General features: G+C 39.7%; 1 protein-coding gene across 3 annotated transcripts in view; it reads right to left on the bottom strand.

The window, feature by feature from the left end:
* The window catches only part of TSPAN9 (tetraspanin 9), a 500,490-nt gene that overhangs the window by 33,223 nt on the left and 447,193 nt on the right, over positions 1-20,074 (bottom strand). The window lies entirely within an intron of this gene.

Raw genomic sequence — 20,074 nt, 5'->3', positions numbered from 1 at the left:
GATAATGCCTACCAACTTCCTACTATCTCCCCTTCGAGAACATGAGCACTTGACCGAGTTGGGCGTTCATGTGTATTGAGTGGTCGGGAGAGATAGCGGTCAGTGGAACGAGCCATGTGCATGAACATCTCATGTATATGGGCACCTAAACTTCAGTTATTGGTTGGACATCTGCCCAGCCTTGGACATCTTGAGATATAGTCTCAAACTTCCAAAAATGGAAAGCCAGTGACAAAAAAATTGAGAACTTTGTAATATTCTGGAAAATCTCCATGGCCCAGTTTTCAGCTCTATGATGGAGCAGATTCAGATATTCTCACAACATATTTTTCGGTAATTTTTTTTTTTGTGTTGGCTAGAAATTTCCCCTAATCATTTATCCTGTACTCGCTTCTACAAGTTCTTCTTCCATTTATCACTAAGATTTCGCCTCCTGTAAATCAAGAGAGAATTGGAATTGAAGTAATGGCTCCCATAGGAATTTAGTTACAATTGCTTTCTAATTTACTACTCAATCACTCACGTTTTTCAGGTTGAATATTAAACTCTGAGAAAATAGTTGTAAGAACTCAAACCTGTCAAATAGTTCTCCTGAAGGATGACTTTTTTTTTTACGTGAAGCCCTCAAAATGCTATAAAATTCTGATTAAATTATGACACGGAGAACGTGACTACAGATTTTCAGTTGAGAGCCTATTTCTTTTTTTATGGCCCTTTAATATAACTTGCTAAGTGGCCCTACTGCTTCACTGCACATTTCCCCCTTATTTTAAGTAAAAGACCGATGTAATTGACCACAAGGACTATAAAGGAAGTTGTGCGTAAAACACAGACCACAGGATATTACAGCAATTATTTCAATTTTTTTTCTGAGAGCAAAGAAAAATGAGCTCCATCAAGATTAAGGCAACATCTTATTACACGGAAAACGACATTTTATTTCTGAAATGCGCGTAAAGATAATTGTAAATGGAACACAAAACATATTACTGACAAAGTAAACAGTCTTAAAGTGCTCGCACGTCTTACACAGCTGTTGGCCAACAGTTATAGCTCCTAATCCCTCCCATATATATGCATGCTCGGTTCTGACTTAGCGTGCATGTGTTTTATATGGGGAGGAGAGAGTGAGCCTTCACCAAACATCTTTGACCTACTGTATAGTATTGGTATTCAAAATGCCCGATCCTTCTGTCCCCAGACATCATCTATCAAAGAAGGACCCATAAGGATCCTCAAACACATAAGATAGATGGTGGACCAACTTTTCTCCAGAATGTTGGGGTTTTAGACGCGCATTGTATGGCATTGTACGAATGAAATTACAATGTGTAACCGGGCCACCCACTTGACATCATCATTTATGGTCTCTTCATTGGGGGCTTAAGGTCAACTTCTCAGATGCAACTCTACTCTCTACGAAAATGATACCACAGCATCACAAAAAAATGGGTTTGACTCAAAGTGGTAACCACACTTATCACCGCTCGAAACACACCTATTGTGAAAAATGATGGTCCACTGAAAGGCTAAAGCCAAAAAGACAGGAGCAGCTTTAGTAGATTGTTGACTACTCATTTCCCCATATATAGAAAAAGTTATGGAAACTAGAGATGAGCAGATACAGATTTACCAAATTGCCTCTTATTATGGTCTGGGGTCTGTAAAGAACCTGGAACACAAAAAATGTAAGATGTAGAAAAAAAAGAAGAAACAACTAACATCATCATAAAAATTGTAAGATGTAGAAAAAAGTGAAAAAACAACTAATACTTCACCATTCATGTCTACTGCTCATTCTCCACCAGAGGTACTGGGCACCTTTTCTTACCGCAATCGTACTCACTCAAACGATGGGCATCTTCATGCTATACAAGAAGTTCCGGCCTAGAATGCGCCAACGTCCGTCACGACCTTGCGACGCACACTCTAGGCGGCGACTAGCCTTGGAAGGCATGTGCAGGGACATTCCGGCCCTAGTCGCGGCCAGAAGTCATGGCCTAGTGTGAAGATGCTTGGAGTTTAAACGCATGGTAGTGATAAGAAGAGGCCATAGAGATTGAAAAGTGGAGATGGCCAGAGAGGTGAATGGTGTGGTGAATTAGCTTTTTGGGTTATTTTTTAACCTTTTGCCGACCCTCTCTGGTTTAGCAAAATGGTGGCCAACATTTTGCTGAAATCGCGTGGAGTAGATCACAAAGAATCCGCCTTCTGGAAAATAGGGATATCTGTAAAGTTCCAGTAGAACTCAATACCACTGAAATATATTCGCCAAGCTCTAATGGAAAAAGTTTTGTATTTACCAAAAGGGTATAAAGGGACCCCAAATTTGCCGGATAAGTTGGAACAGTGACTATATTGTAAATTTCTAAAGTGAGACTATACGCCTACCGAGAAGTCATTGGAAGGATGGAATTTTGTGATGGTGGAATGTGGTGGTCGAAGCAAATGGGAAATGAGCTGTAGTAGTCGAGATCGACCATTTCACAACATACCGAACTGTGGTAATATATACTCTGTGAACTTTCGGCAATGGCTAAAGCGGCTCAGTAAGGGTGCCAGGTGTCAGAATGGGTCCTAAATATCAGATCTATGAGGTTCTAAGGAGAAACTTACCATCGTTCACTAGGCAATAGAAACCAGGAGGAGTAGGAAACTCGAAAAAATTTAGTATGAAAAAAAAAAACCACAAAATGAAAGCTAAACATATATAAAAAGTACCATTTAAGAATCGAAAACTAAGAAAAAAAATGCTGTGGAGCGAAGTGTTCCTTTAAGTCAAATTCTATCTGCCAAGTAGACGCAATAGTGGAAATATTGAACAGGGTAGAGTGCTGAATTCGTCACCTGCCCACTCAATCTACTCTCTATTAATCAAAAGTCGAAGGAAAAAAAATGTGTACGTATGTATAACATGCACGTTGGTGCCAAAGATTAATGTTTCCAAGCCACAAGATGAAGCCTACACAAACGCCAAACAAATGTTGGCCAGTTTATCAATGCGGGATCAATGTCACATCTACGGAGTATAATTTTATAATAAATTAAAGCCACTAGAGTGAAATAACGAGTGCGGCAGGGTGAATATTTACAACCGCAGTACCAGGCCCTCCAATCTATCTCCTTCCCACCATCATTTAAGAATTTTCCGCAATCGGTTAGATGGAGACAGTGATTGGTTAGGATAATAAAGCCTGAGCTCGCAATGACACTGACGGCAGCTCTGCAATTGTGCTGCTGCCGGCAGCAAAGCCATAGGCTTAGTCCTGCCTTACAACACAGAGGTGCGTAGGCTTCACTCCAACGAGAAGCAACATTTCTTTGATCCGTGATTTATTTTCTAAGCCATTTTATTCAACATTATGATTGCGAGTAAGGCTACGGTTACATCGGCCGGTAGCGGCATCACCTCCATGCCGTAGATCCTAAGTCTTAGAGGGATATTGCATGTGTCTCTGTCAAATACCGTGACTCGCCCTATTGAAGTGAGTGTGGCGTACCCCGGGATAAGTTGTGGTACAAGGCACGGCCATAGGGAGCGCTATTATTTCTACTACAGGTGGTCCTACCAAAACTCTACATATCAGTGTGTCTGGGGGTCCAATAAAATATTTATAATCTATTGACCTAAATTCCAGCATGGCTTATTTAAGACTTTATCCAATAAACTCTTATTCCAGTGACATTCCTTTAAAGAGGTGGTCCACTACTTGGACAAACCCTTCTTATTCCCCATGTTTGGCCTCTGCTGGAGTAAGATTTGTGGCGTAGAGGATGCCATCATTTATCATGAATTTGACAATCGGGGGTCTCCACACCCACTTTGTCTGAGTTGGGGTGAGAGTGGAGTGAAAACCCCACCAGCCACATTTTTTTTTGCAGAAATTTATGACAAGTGACAGGTCGTTTTAAAAGAGATGTTATAGGAAATCTGCCTCCAGTTTTTTTTTCTACCTACCGTAATCTGAGAGCATCATGATTTAAGGGGCAGAGATCCTGATTCTGGTGATGTATAACTTCCTCCTTGCTATAATTTTCATTAAAAACCTTTTTATCTGCCTCAGTTCTCTGATTGCTGAGCTCTGTGTAATCCCACCCACACCACTGATTGGCTGCTTTCTGTGTACACTGTGCATAGGCCGGAAAGCTACCAATCTGTGGTGGGGGCGGGGCTGGACTATCTGGCAGTAGATATAACAGTCCTCTAGTGATAATCTCCTGCTGATAAAACAGTGATTTAATGGAAACTACACTGAGTAGCCCACTAAGTGACATATTGCTGGAATCAGGTTTTCTGTCCCAACACCATGCTGCTCTTAGATTACATAACAAAAACTTGCTGATAGATTCCCTTTAAATACAGAAATAAATATAATACTAACACAATACGATGAAATATAGACTTAGGAGGCATATTGAGTTTTGCTGAACTATCTCCTGTAATTATATTTTTTTACATATTGCATGTAATTTCCTTTGTTCAAGGATGGACAGATTTTATATTCAAAAATGTTAGTGCTGTTAATCCTCGGAGGTTCCTACATTTTCTTCCTTAGGAAAAAGTGTCTTTATTGTTACCAGATGAAGGAAAACACTTAGAAAATTTTATCCTACAATATTAAAAAAAAAATAAAAAATTGAGTGTGTAGTAACGTTTCTTGATCTGATCTAACCCTCCGGCAGCATTTAACACAAATCATAAAATGATAAATTCATATTAAACAATAGATTAATGAAAACCATTATTATAAATATCACTAGGAAAAACTCATCCCCGCTCCACATTAATTGCTGATTTACTGATAATTACATTGGGACAAGCAATAAACACAACATAGAAGATGCTTAGAGGCTACTTATAGGTCTAAAGACCAATTCTAATAATTAATAGCTTATATATAAAGATCACTTCAAAAAGGAAGTTTACTTTAAATGGGAACGACCTTTTGTTTAATTCAGCTTTTTATGCTAAATTAGTTTTTTTCATGTATATGTATCTAAATAAATAAATAAATATATATATATATATATATAAATATATATATATATGTATATATATATACATACAGTATACATATATATTATATATATATAATACAGTATATATATTATGTAATACATATACACACATATATATATGTATATGTATTACATAATATATATACTATATATATATATACAGTATATGTATATATACATACATATATATATATATATATATACAGTATATATATATATATATATATATATATATATATATATATTAGAAATCTTGCAATTTTCTCATTGCCCACTGGGGCAGTTATAGACTCATCCTTTCAGAAGTCTCATTAGCAGGACTAAAAAACTAACAGGTAACTCCTCTACAATGAAGCAGGATCTACAAGCTGACTCTGCTCCCCCTTCATTCACAATTATTTTTGTACACGCTCATTAGGAGCTTCAATACAAAGGATAGGGGAGGAGTCTATTCATTGCTGCTAATGTGCATGTGCATTTCCTGAAACAACAGGAAGTTAAAGTCTAAAAAAGCCCCAGTGGCCAATGTGAAAATTGCAAAATCTATTTAAAAAAAAATTCAGATCACAATGTAATATGAAAAATAAAAAAGGTTTAAAAAAATACATGAAGAAAAAAAAGATTAAAAGAGTAAGCTATTTACTGATGACACATTCCCATTAAGAAATATGGTATGAGCTCAAAGAGATTGCCTGGATAGGCCTTCAATACATATTACTACATATACTGTATGGTAGAGACAGGTAGACACAAGTCCTGTCTGATGTACATGAGACTGTCTTCCACATTGCAGAGACTTGTTTTGAGACCTTCCTCCTATAGGACAGGAAGTTTAAAAATATTGCTTGAGATATCAATTGTATGGGTTTGTCCAATTTTACATATGGGCCCATGGAGGTTTTTTTTTAACTTTGAGATTCCATGATATATGGATATCATAGAGTTGCTACTCCAAATTGAGCCACTTCTATTAACAATTTTAAAGAATATTTCCTGGTCATTTTTTGGGAACCCTCTAATACCACATTTTACCTGTAGAGATGCCATCGCCAATTTTCCCCATGTAATATTGCCCTGAGTTTCAACAGTCAGTCCTGCGACAACTAGCTGATCGCCAGTGCTGATTCAAGTCATCCAAATAAGACAACCCCTTAAAGCAGTGTTCCCCAACTCCCGTCCTCAAGAGCCACCAACAGGTCATGTTTTCAGGATTTCCTTAGTATTGCACAGGTGATAATTGCATCACCTGCACAGGCAATAATTCCATCACCTAAGGAAATCCTGAATACATGACCTGTTGGTGGCTCTTGAGGACCGGAGTTGGGGAACACTGCCTTAAAGTGAGACTTTTCATTTTAGGTCTTTGGATCTTGTCTTCAAAAGATCTTCCTTAATTGATCTCTCATCACTTGGGTCAATGAAAGTGGCACATTATCAAGTATATAGGATGATCAGAAGGGCACAGATCAGTTAATAGAACTTTTTTTTTGAAAAGGTCTGTCCATTTGGGTAATTACTTTGTAGACAATGAATGTCCCAATACTAGAACTCTCTAATATATGGGAGATTTCAAGCACAAGAGTTTGATTTCCCTACAGCACTCCCGCAGGAAAAGTGAAGTATTGCAAGTTTCCATTTGAAATTAACAGGCTGTTTGTGTTAAGTCAGCTCCTCTGCCTTATCTTCCACATCCATTAAAGTACTTTTAGGCCAAAACAAATGGCAACCTATGGGAACATGCAGACTATCCGTGGCTGGATTAAAGGGGTGCTTAAGTAGTTGGTAAAAGTTTAATAAAGGTGTGATGGATAACAACAGGATAATAGTACAGACTCTTGTTACTCGTACAATTGGTTTCACAGAGATGCTTGGAAAAAAAAAATCTTCAAATATTAATTTCCATTTTGAGCCTTTGTGATTTATTTCTTTATTGTAGAACTCTATGAGTTTGGTAGGGAATGATTTATACATTTCTTTACACCTGAATACATTTCAGTAGATTGCAAATTGGAAAAAAAAAGGAAAAGAAGAGGCTGAAAATATGTAGCATGTGTCGGGGCAGAATGCTTTTTATGCCCATACACTGCATACTGGTAAATTCTCGCACTGCTGAAAGGAATATGTTCCAGGGTATTAATTACCCAGTAACTTATCTCTGCCGGATGATTTGGCAGCAGAAAGGCGCTTCAAGAACAAGGTCATTCCGTTTAAACAAAAAAAATATTCACTGTGTCACAGTCATTCAGTGAATATCTATATCTGTGCCAGCAGCCATGAAGAGAGGTATCATTATGAGAGCCAATGGGAGAGATTTTCGAAGAAAAATGTGAATAACTGAATTGTGACGCATAGGGTCCAATGGGGAACCTTTATCGACAGGGTCAAAATTCATGAATTTACAGAACAGCGCACATTCATCACACATAATAAATGTGTCGCTCAAGGTAGACCACGCTTTTTGTTGCATTTTTCCAAGGACTATTGCTGCATGTAATAATTTAAAATTTTGGTAATTTTACTGTGGAGGATAATCATTCTGAGTGGTGGGGCTGATGGGGGCCATAATACTGAGTGGTGGGACTGGAGGGGGTCAATCATACTGATTGGGGGGCTCGAACAGGCCAATCATACTTATTGGGGGCTGGTGAGGCTGTCATCCTGATTGGCGGCTGGTGGGAGCTGATCATACTGAATGGTGGAGCTGGTGAGGGCCATAATACTGAGTGATGGGGCCAAACATACTGATTGGGGGGCTCAAACAGGCCAATCATACTTATTGGGGGCTGATGAGGCTGTTATCCTGATTGGCGGCTGGTGGGAGCCAATCATACTGAATGGTGGAGCTGGTGAGGGCCATAATACTGAGTGATGGGGCCAAACATACTGATTGGGAGGCTGGAGCAGGCCAATCAAACTGATTCATGGGTGGGAGCAGGCCAATCATACTTATTGAGGGGCTGGTGAGGCTGTCATCCTGATTGGGAGCTGGTGGGAGCCAATCAAATTGATTAGTGGAGCTGGTGAGGGCCATAATACTGAATGGTGGGGTTGGCTGGGGTCATAAAAGTGATTGGTGGGCCTGGAGCGGGCCAATCATACTGATTGAGTAGGCTGGTGCCAGCCATTATACTAATTGTGGGGATGGTGGGGAACATCGTACTAATTTTGGGGGTGGAAGAAGCCAATCTTACTGAGTAGTGAAGCTGATGAAAGCCACAATACTGAATGGAGTTGGTGGAGACAATAATAATGAATGGTGGGGATGGTTGGGGCCATAATAGTGAGTGGTGGGGCTGGATAGGGCCAATCATACTGATTGGGGGAATGGTGGGGGCCATCATACTGATTGGAGGGCTGGTAGGAGTCCTCATAGTGACTGGGGGCTGGTCGGGGCCAATCATACTGAGTGATGGGGCTGGTGGGGGCAACAGCGGCGGCTGCATCCATACCCCGGCACTGACTGACAGCCGGCTCGGTACCGAATAACACTGTTGAGCTGGCTGTCAGTCAGTACTGAGCAGCGGCTGAAGCTGTGCCTCTGACTGAAAGCCGGAGGCTGCAAACAGGAATAAAGTTAATTTAGTCTTGGCAGCTTTAGAATGCTATTAAACTGCAGATTAACCCCATATGTGCAGGTTAAAAGCATTTTGGGACATGACAGGTTCCTTTTAAAGAGAAAAAAAGGAACAATTTTTTTTTTTCATTACAAAAACAGCACCACTCTTGTCTGTGGGCTGCATCTAGTATTGCACCTTTGCCTTACTCACCTGAATGGAATTGCATTGGGTTACCAAACACAGCCCATCGGCAAGAGCCTATTGCTAGAAAAAAAACAACTAAATAAATAATTAAAAAAAGCAACAACTTTTTGTTTCCAATCCCGGACACATATGGTTCAACATATCTACTTTGCAAAGTGCACACAATATTTGCTAAAGTCAACCCGTGTCTGAGGTTTGGATTAACTTAAAAGACAGTAATAGAAACGATGAAACCTTGAGAAATAATTGATTTTTAAAAAAAAAACATTTTGCAAGTTAATTAGATTTGATAGCACAACAGAAAATGTTGTAAGCAATTATTTCATTAGAAGTGGCTGAGAATTGAGCAGCGAGCTTTAGCCTTCGAATCTCCCTGTTACAGATGTGTCACTATAAGGTTCACATTAATTACAGCGCTGATCAAAAGGTGTGGAAAACTTTGCTTCATTAAACAGTCTTGTGTTATAAAACAAACTTGTTCTGAAGAGACGTTCATTTAAGACATTACATTGTCTCTAGGAAAACTACAGATGAGTCCCTCATCACCATTCTTCCTGGCACATCACGTCCTGAGATGACACAAGGCCAGTTTTATTTTTTTTTAAAAAACAAAATTTTGCGGTACTCTGTCAGGAGATAGTTATGCAATACATATATTATATATATATATATATATATATATATATATATATATTATGTATGGCCACCTAATGACTGGGATTTGAGTTGTAAGATAGTCAAGAGTTTTGATAATACATCGATACACTGTATTAATTAAGTACCATGACAAATTGGGGTCCTCAATGAAATTTGCAGGAAGTTAAGGTAGACACAAGGGGTGTAACTAGAGTAGGTGTTGAGGTTGTAGCCGCAACTTTGTCCTGAAGCCTTGGGTGACCCATAAGGTTCCTTTGGCCCATAGGGAAGACCAATTCGACTAAAGACTTGTGATAGTTGGTGGTCCTGTTGGAGAATTTGCACCGGAATTACAGAACTTCAAGTTATGCCCACCGGTGGACATTTCTTAATATACAAAATATGGGACAATGTATGTGGAGAAGAGTAGAGATGAGCAGAGCTTTTACATTTCAAATTCGCCAATTTCACAAAATTTTCCCCCCAAAATTTGATTTGCAGTCAATAAATTTGTGTGACTCTCAATACTGGAAGCTTGTAACTGCTCAGAAAATACACATGAGGAAGAGGGAGAGTGACAGAACCTCATCTACAGGAGAGAGATAAGACCCTGCTGATCATAACAACTTATAGGAAAGAGAGGACCCAGCGGACCATAAGAGATTACGCTCCTAGTGAAAAAGAGAGAGAGGATCCCCTGACCATAAGAGCTTACACTCTACAGGAGAAAGAGACTCTACTGACCATAAGAGCTTACACTCTACAGGAGAGAGAGGACCTCACTGACCATAAGAGCTTACACTCTACATGAGAGAGAGGACCCCACTGACCATAAGAGCTTACACTCTACAGGAGAGAGAGGACCCCGCTGACCATAAGAGCTTACACTCTACAGGAGAGAGAGGACCCCGCTGACCATAAGAGCTTACACTCTACAGGAGAGAGAGAGGACCCCACTGACCATAAGAGCTTACACTCTACAGGAGAGAGAGAGGACCCCACTGACCATAAGAGCTTACACTCTACAGGAGAGAGAGGACCCCACTGACCATAAGAGCTTACACTCTACAGGAGAGAGAGGACCCCGCTGACCATAAGAGCTTACACTCTACAGGAGAGAGAGAGGACCCCACTGACCATAAGAGCTTACACTCTACAGGAGAGAGAGAGGACCCCACTGACCATAAGAGCTTACACTCTACAGGAGAGAGAGGACCCCACTGACCATAAGAGCTTACACTCTACAGGAGAGAGAGAGAGGACCCCACTGACCATAAGAGCTTACACTCTACAGGAGAGAGAGAGGACCCAACTGACCATAAGAGCTTACACTCTACAGGAGAGAGAGAGGACTGCACTGACCATAAGAGCTTATACTCTATAGGAAAGAGAGAGAGGAGCCCACTGACCATAAGAGCTTACACTCTACAGGAGAGAGAGAGGACCCTACTGACCATAAGAGCTTACACTCTACAGGAGAGAGAGAGGATCCCACTGACCATAAGAACTTACATTCTACAGGAGAGAGAGGACCTCACTGACCATAAGAGGTTATACTCTACAGGAAAGAGAGAGGACCCCGCTGATCATAAGAGCTTACACTCTACAGGAGAGAGAGAGAGGACCCCACTGACCATAAGAGCTTACACTCTACAGGAGAGAAAGGACCCTACTGACCATAAGAGCTTACTCTCTACAGGAGAGAGAGAGGACCTCACCGACTATAAGAGCTTACACTCTACAAGAGAAAGAGAGGACCCCGCTGACCATAAGAGCTTACACTCTACAGGAGAGAGAGGACCTCACTGACCATAAGATGATATACTCTACAGGAAAGAGAGAGGACTCCGCCGACCATAAGAGCTTACACTCTACAAGAGAAAGAGAGGAGCCCGCTGACCATAAGAGCTTACACTCTACAGGAGAGAGAGAGGACCCTACTGACCTTAAGAGCTTACACTCTACAGGAGAGAGAGAGAGGACTGCACTGACCATAAGAGGTTATACTCTACAGGAAAGAGAGAGGACCCCACTGACCATAAGAGCTTGCACTCTACAAGAGAAAGAGAGGACCCTACTGACCATAAGAGCTTACACTCTACAGGAGAGAGAGGATCCCACTGACCATAAGAGTTTACACTCTACAGGAGAGAGAGAGAGGACCCTACTGACCATAAGAGCTTACACTCTACAGAAGAGAGAGAGGACTGCACTGACCATACGAGCTTACATTCTACAGGAGAGAGAGGACCTCACTGACCATAAGAGGTTATACTCTACAGGAAAGAGAGAGGACCCAACTGACCATAAGAGCTTACACTCTACAGGAGAGAGAGAGGACCCCACTGACCATAAGAGCTTACACTCTACAGGAGAGAGAGGACCCCACTGACCATAAGAGCTTACACTCTACAGGAGAGAGAGAGGACCCCACTGACCATAAGAGATTACACTCTACAGGAGAGAGAGAGGACCCCACTGACCATAAGAGCTTACACTCTACAGGAGAGAGAGAGGACCCCACTGACCATAAGAGCTTACACTCTACAGGAGAGAGAGAGGACCCCACTGACCATAAGAGCTTACACTCTACAGGAGAGAGAGGACCCCACTGACCATAAGAGCTTACACTCTACAGGAGAGAGAGGATCCCACTGACCATAAGAGCTTACACTCTACAGGAGAGAGAGAGGACCCCACTGACCATAAGAGCTTACACTACAGGAGAGAGAGGACCCCACTGACCATAAGAGCTTACACTACAGGAGAGAGATAGAGGAACTTGCAAACCATAAGAGTTTATATTCTACAGAAAAGAAGAAAGCGTGAAAGGGGACACTGTTGACCAAAAGATCTTACATTCTACAAGAGAGAAAACCCCACTGACCATAAGAGCTTAAACTTTATAGGAGAGAGGGTGAAATCTCTATGGGAGACAACCAGTAACCCTGGAAATGAAGAACAACTCTGCCATATAAACTGTGCTCCTCATGGAACCTCTAATCTGTAATGGCCCATGTACTGACCCCCATTGAACACTGATTGATGCCTTAGCTACAGGACATTATGGGGAGGTCCGAGTCTTAATGCAAAATAACTTATGCCTGCTCTCTCATGCTTCAGTAGTGTAGGAGCTGGTTCTGGGAACTTGTGCTGGGCAAGTTTTTTTTTTTGCCATTTGTGAATCACATCTGATAGTGTCTGAATTCCTGTGAGACCTCAAATTTCAGGAAATTCGACTCAAACTCGATCCTCCGAGAATCAATCCGCTCATCTCTAGAGAAGAGGCATTATGATCTCATATCTGCTCCAATTTTATTTATTTTTTTCTGGTGTAATTCTTTACGAACAAGAAATTTAAACAAGTAGAATATTTTTTCATTTGATGGGAGTTGATTTGTTTAAGGTTCCCATACACATCCGAGCAAATTTGGCCAAACCTGTTGACTTTGACAATGCCGAATGGCCCTCTTAATCATAAAGAGGACTTTTGCCCGATAAATGACATCAGTAGAAAGAATCGGCATGCTGGTTTTCAACTCCCAATCCTTTGTTATCAGGGGTTGATAAGCCATTACCAGATGTGCCATTGTTTGCCAATGAAGACACATGGATGCCCCATGTGTACAGAGGGTTGCGACTAATCTGGATGTCTTTTCTAGGACTACCATAACCTTATATATACATGTAACTGAGGGTTTTTCAAACCTGGCTGGAGTAGCTATTGATAATGAGAATGAAGCAGTAGACTTTTACGATGGCGAAGAGTATGGAGAAGTATGAAGGAAAAGACAACAATGGAAGTTGATAAGGAAGAAGTGTTGGGCATCTTTGCCAATGGAAGGGTAATCAATAATACATTTGCTGACCGACCCACAGTAATATCTATACTTACAAATAGTTATGATATGAAAGTAGTATTAGATGAAAGTTATACTTCTTAGCCAGGCCTTTCGTCCACTAAATCCCATCAATTTCGGCACACGCTTAACATGTCAGAGATGGCTTTGTTTCCCAGTCCAAGAAACTACACTTACAATATATATTCTTCTAAGTAAGCACTTCCCGTAATACGTATAACCCAACATTATATCATTTTTCATTTCACTCTGTCAGCGAAAGTATAAAATAACATATTTATTGCAGCTATAAGATGCTTTAAAGGGTCTGCCATGTTGTTATATGCCATGTTAAATTTCTCGGTCATATAATGGAGCAGAAAACCAGCCTGGGAACAGTGATAGATGATATAGCTTTATACTTGCTCTTTCCAGAAAAAAAACCAGACATTTTGTTTAACGCACCTCATATTAGAAGAGTTATAACGTCTTCTTCGCTAACAGAAGCCTCCTAAAACAGGTCACTTTTGGGTTTGTGGTATCTCATAAAGTATGGTCTTTAATTCCATTTAGGACCATAACAATGCGCAGTAAAGGTGGAAATGATTTCAGAAGAGCAATACAAGGTGGTAGAGTCACCGATTACTCTCCCGTCACTTAAAACAACACACATATAAATGTTAGCGGCAGTGTTTTCCATTGGCATTGTTTTTTTTATCCGTAGTTGGTTGCTTTTTGCAATAAATCCCAGCTTCCTTGGGTCAACATTTTGTCGTTGACCCTTTTTCTTTAAAAATGGTTGCACACTACTAAAAAAAGAAAAAGACCTGGCACGGTCTAAAAAAGAAATAAAATAGGATAAAAAAAATAATAATAATGATAATGTATATTTACAGTACTGTACTTAAAGCTTCTTCTTCCAGGTAGGTTAACATGATTGGCTGCAGCGGTCACATTTCCATGGAGCTACGACAGGAAGTGAGGAGATCATCCCTACACATCCCGGTCCGGCCGTACGGACATGTGATCGATGCAGTCACTGGTCTCAGTAGTGAAGCTCCGAGAGCAGAAAGGGGGGAGCAGTTGGGGAATGTTAAATGTATATGCGTTAATTTTGATCTTTAGACCATACTGGGATGTTCATGAACCAAAAATGGTGGACAACCCATTTAATGAATTGGGTAGTCTGAGAAAACGTGGTGCCCTTATATTTTGGAACCTATAATCCAACAAAAGGGGGAGGAAAGATGTCAGATTGTTGTGACTACTAGGGTTGCTCAAAAAAATAGCTACCTAGTTGTGATTCTTCATGTTACTATATGTTGTATAAAATCAATGAACTAAAGTACAGATGTGTCCATCCCTAAATTACATCCTGACCTGACATATTCCAAGATTAGCAGCTTTGAAAAAAAAAAAAACGCATAATTTTGTGATACTCTGTCGGGAGATGTTTATATTGTGTGTGTCTGTATCTGACCACCCAGTGGTAGTGATGTGAATGGCAGACTTTTGAGAGTTTGCTAACATTATGTCACAATGTGTTAAATTTATATTGTGGTCAACATTTTCAGAAATATAAAGGTGGAAGGTAGAGATGAGCAAACAATTGGCAATTCAATTTGTATGAATCGATAAAAAAATGTCCAATGCCATTTTAAACAAAGAGAAAAGATTGAATCTGCCAGAGAAGGCTCAACAGACATAATTTGCAGCTATCCTATCACATGGCATAGTACAGTCAATCAGGCGGGACTATCATAGAATCTATAAAAGCCGAGGCAGGGAATGTAGCTGCTATTTTAGGATGAATCTGGATAATGAGAGGACGTCACAGCTTGTGGCTCAGTCATACAGATAGGGATAGAATGTCATGAAATACTGAAGAAATTGTACACAAAGTGTGTGACAGCACAATGAAGAACATATACCATCCATTTACCCATAGCCATATATGTTGAGGTCACTTTGACATTACTAATTTGTGTTTGCATATATCATTTTAGGGCTTTTGGAGGCTTTGAAGTACTTGAGATTTGTAGTCAATTGATTAGCTGCAAATCAAATTTTGGGGAATTATTTGGAAAAGCTGTATAAAAGCAAAGGCAGGGAATGTAGCTGCCAATTTATGATGAATCTGGATAGGGAGAAGACGTCACAGCTCATAGCTAAGTCATAGAAATAAGGAGAGAAAGCCATAAAATACTGAAGAAATTGTATAGATAATGTGTGACAGCACAGCAGTGAAGAACAGCTACTATCCGTTTACCCATAGCCATATATGTTGAGGCCACTTTGACATTACTAATCTCTATTTTCATACGTATTTTTAGGGCAATTGGAGGCTTCCTAGTATTTGAGATTTGTAGCTAATCGATTAACTGCAAATCTAAAATTTTTGGAATAATTTGGTAAATTCAAATTACTCATCTGTCATCTCTAATGTCCACATCTGTGGGGCAGTAACTGGGAGCTAGATGCATCTTGTGCTGCTTATTTATAGATTAGGTGGGTACATTAACATGTCCGGCATCCCAATAAATATGACATTGCCAGCCGATTGTACAAAAAGTGACTTAAGCAAATTAACCAAAAAATTTATGGTTCGAGCAACCTTAGATTTATGTAGCCACGTGGCCTTTAGGTCATGTTAATTATGACTATTAGGGGGGAAAACTCATTTTGTAACATCTTCTAAACAGTTCCTTTTCCATTTAACATGCCGCTGAAGACCAGTTCTGGTCCAGATTGCCAGCAATCAGCTCTGATCGCTTGGAGAAGCTGTGAGCAGATGGACATTTTTCCTACAGCGGCCTCTATAGGAGAAGTGTGGTATTACATGATGAGTCCTCCAGAAGAGAAGAATAGGGGATTCCCTCATGGGTTATACAGTACATTTCCTAGGGTAGGGATATAATTCATATGTTTTATATTCTCGGAAATATTAATTATGTGGAATATTCTTTTTTTTTTTTTTTTTAATTCTCAGGCACATTAAAAGTTTAAGTGTGTGGGAGTTGAATCGCATCCACTCTGCAGCTTTGGAAAAATTGTTCAGGTATTGTAAGTGGGTCAATTTTTACGCCATCTCGTTTTCAGTTTCCATTCTTTTCTCATCAATTGAAAAGTAAAGAATAAAAAAAACCCCGAAGGAAACCGGGGAGGGTATCATTGCACAGCACAGTTTCAGCACTCGTTAATATCCTCCTTGTCAATACTCACTTGCATATATCAAGGACTGTACAATGTCACCGACAAGTATTAAGTCGGTCATATCATACACAGAAATCCTGCGAAAACCTAGTAGCCCTATAAATATTCTACAAAAATAGATATTCTGTACAATAAAAGCTCCATTCATACCTGAGCTGATTATACCAAGACCATACAGACTATGTAAATTCTCATTCTACGATAATCCGTCTTTGACAAAATCATAGACCATATATTAACATACTAAACCACAAACATTTTATATTGTAGACAAAATTAAAAAAAACAAAAAAAACAAACAAAATCACTAAACACGACAAAACACCTATGTCGATACTAAATGGTTTACAATGATACGAGCCAACTTTAAAGGGATTGAATATGGGAAAATCAATCCCATCTAATCCAAACATAATATCTCGCAATATACAAAAGAAAAAGAATAAAATACATTAAAAGGCGGAACAGCCGAGTCGTATAAAACAGGTTGTAATTCAGCGGTTTTCGCCCCGTGTGTCATTTATTATTAAGGCATTTCTGTGGGGATTTTATGACATCATAAAGATTTAATGACACAAGGCGATTACGCCAAACAGGAGCTTTACTATTTAATTTATTCCTTCGCCAATTAATCTAAACTGCATGTGGAATATGCAATAATAATGTAAACAGGTTGCATCATTACCCCGTCCCAACGCATTTGCGGCTTTATGAGGCAAGGCAGTCGCTTCTGAAAGAGCAGCATTTTTTTTTAACAAGGTCAATTGGTGAGGTTATGTTCATTGGCATTGGGATGGGGAAACTCGAATTATTTTTGCGGATGCTTTTTGGTTGAGAAGATGGCATTTGACCTCCTACCTGTACTCAATGATAGGCAATCAGAAATAAACTAAATCTCCGGGGAGTCTTGTATGGTAGAAGTTAAAGAAGTCTTTTATGAGCGAACAATTGGTAATTCAATTTGCAAAAAATACTACCAAGCCATTTTAAACAAGACAAAAAAATTGTGACTGCCATAGAAGTCTCAAAAGACATCAGCAATTATATCACATGGCATAGTATAGTCAATCAGGAGTAACTATCAGAGACATAGATGGTACGTCACGACGAAATCTGGACAGTGAGAGGACGTCACAGTTCACAGCTTAGCCATAGAGATAAGAAAAAAATGCCACAAGATACTGAAGAAACTGTACAGATAGTGTGTGACAGCACAGCAACGAAGAACAATTACCCTCCGTTTACACAAAGCCATGTATGTTGAGGTCACTTTGACATTACTAAAATTGTTGAACACAATCCTAGGAGACCTCAGAACCTTACATATGTCTTTTTAGGACAACTGGAGGCTTTACAGTACTTGCGATTTGTAGTGAGTCGAGTAACTTCAAATAAAATTTTGATCAATATGACCGTAAAAGAAAGAAAGCCTTGGTTTGTGTACTACAAAGCTTTCTCTTCCTCCCTTTCATGGCCAACTTGCATTGAACTGAAGATATGAAGACCAGTGGTCCATGAAAGTATAGGAACGAAAACCTACTCGGGTACCATCTGGTAGTCTGAAGGGTCTGTCCAACCTTTCAAGGATCTATAAATATAATGGACTATGGTCAAATACTTCTCAGCATGGACTACGAATGTAGAATTTCACAAAGAGAAGACATTTACATCTTTCGTAAATCAAGGAGAATATTTACAACTTCGGGACCAAAGATAGGATTGATAGATTGGGCATTATGGCAGGTCCACCTTCCACTCCACTCAAATATCAGCTTACTCCATAAATAAGGTAACAGGAACACATGGGCTACCAGCACAGAGAACAAGTCTGTAAGAACATGTTCACACACCACCAAGAAACCTGAAGACACAAAAGAGAATGGTAAAACCAAAAACACTCAGTTTGAAAAAATGTTTGCAGTAATCCGCAAGTGCTAGTAAAAGATGTAAATAACAGGGTATTTGGTTGATACGTTTTTTGCAAAAAATGTATACTAAGCTGCTCTACCAATCTTCACGGTATACCCATATCAGAGCAGTCCTAACTAATGTATGCAATCCCTATCTGATGTATTTAAAAACCTGATCATCTGTACATTACCTGTGTGAACAGGGTTCAGAGAGGAAAAATCCATGTGTGCATACAGGGTAGAACAGCTTTTTTTTATGTTTCCATAATTGTTCTCTTGTGTCTACAAGACTGGGGAGTTCCACCACTCCTCTTGGGCTAGCTGCACAAAAGCTGTTCTACCCTGTATGCACACATGGATTTTTCCTCTCTGAACCCTGTTCACACAGGTAATGTACAGATGATCAGGTTTTTAAATACATCAGATAGGGATTGCATACATTAGTTAGGACTGCTCTGATAAGGGTATACCGTGAAGATTGGTAGAGCAGCTTAGTATACATTTTTTGCAAAAAACGTATCAACCAAATACCCTGTTATTTACATCTTTTACTAGCACTTGCGGATTACTGCAAACATTTTTTCAAACAGAGTGTTTTTGGTTTTACCATTCTCTTTTGTGTCTCCATAAATAAAGGTGTAGAGTAAGAGTGATAAGAATAATGGGCTAACCCTCAATCTGGCTCTTTTGAAGAGCATGGAAACACCGGTCCTGCTTGATGTGGTATAGGAACGTACAATAAAATATTGGATTCTCCAGACGGTTTGAATTAAAATAATTCCATAATTTTTATTTGAGCACATTACGAGGACAAAAATTAAATACTGCTTTCAGACATAGCTTTGCCTGTGTTATAAGAGTGACCTGAATCCTAAGAGCTTTAAGGGGTTGTCCAAGTTTGGCACAAAAGTCAACAGTGTGTCTTTATGTGATTTACTATATTGGTAAAGTTTTGCCAAGGTTTTAGTTCTCTGCTATCTCTCCTATAGATTTCACAGGGGATTAAGTGTTATTAATATGGCCACAGATCAGTTGTTGGGTTAACTTAGATATTTCCTTCCTATATACTTTGTCCTTTCCACAATCCGCTCTACACGCTTTGAAGTGATAAGATAACCCAAAAGATCATTAAAATGTGTCTGAGCTTGAAGAAGCACAATTCCGATAATGGATGTGCAGTAAGATGAACATTTTGGATGTCCGAGATCAATAAAGTAAAATCTGAGCTGATACAAAGCGAAAGGAGATGTCAGCTGCAGCAACTCTCGTTACACCACATGGAATTAATCAAATCGATAGAGCGAGCTGCTGACGGGTGAACTCAACAGTGCATGGAGATAAACTTTGTGCGTTTGGAGGGGAAAAACACTGGGAAGATGTTCAAAATGGACTTTTATAGCTTACAAGTCATTACCAGCGGCTCAGGGTAAGTTAACGCTATTCTTAAGAGCGTTGGTTTAGGGATTTTCCAGTATGAATGAGCACCCTAGACTCAAAAATACTTATAGATAAAGTTGATCCACAAGGTTTAGGTCAACATATCTAGCAAAATACTCATGGAGATGGTTAAATATAACATTTCTTTGTGAGCCTGATGAAGAGCACTTTTGGCACCTCAACGTCACTTTTGTATCAGCTTGGTGAAGACCTTCTCAGAGACACCCTGTTACTTACTAGACTGAACGGAGCAGAACAT

Source organism: Ranitomeya imitator, chromosome 4 (genome assembly GCF_032444005.1).
Source record: "Ranitomeya imitator isolate aRanImi1 chromosome 4, aRanImi1.pri, whole genome shotgun sequence".
Classification (NCBI taxonomy): domain Eukaryota; kingdom Metazoa; phylum Chordata; class Amphibia; order Anura; family Dendrobatidae; genus Ranitomeya; species Ranitomeya imitator.
This window is presented reverse-complemented; position numbering and strand designations above follow the sequence as displayed.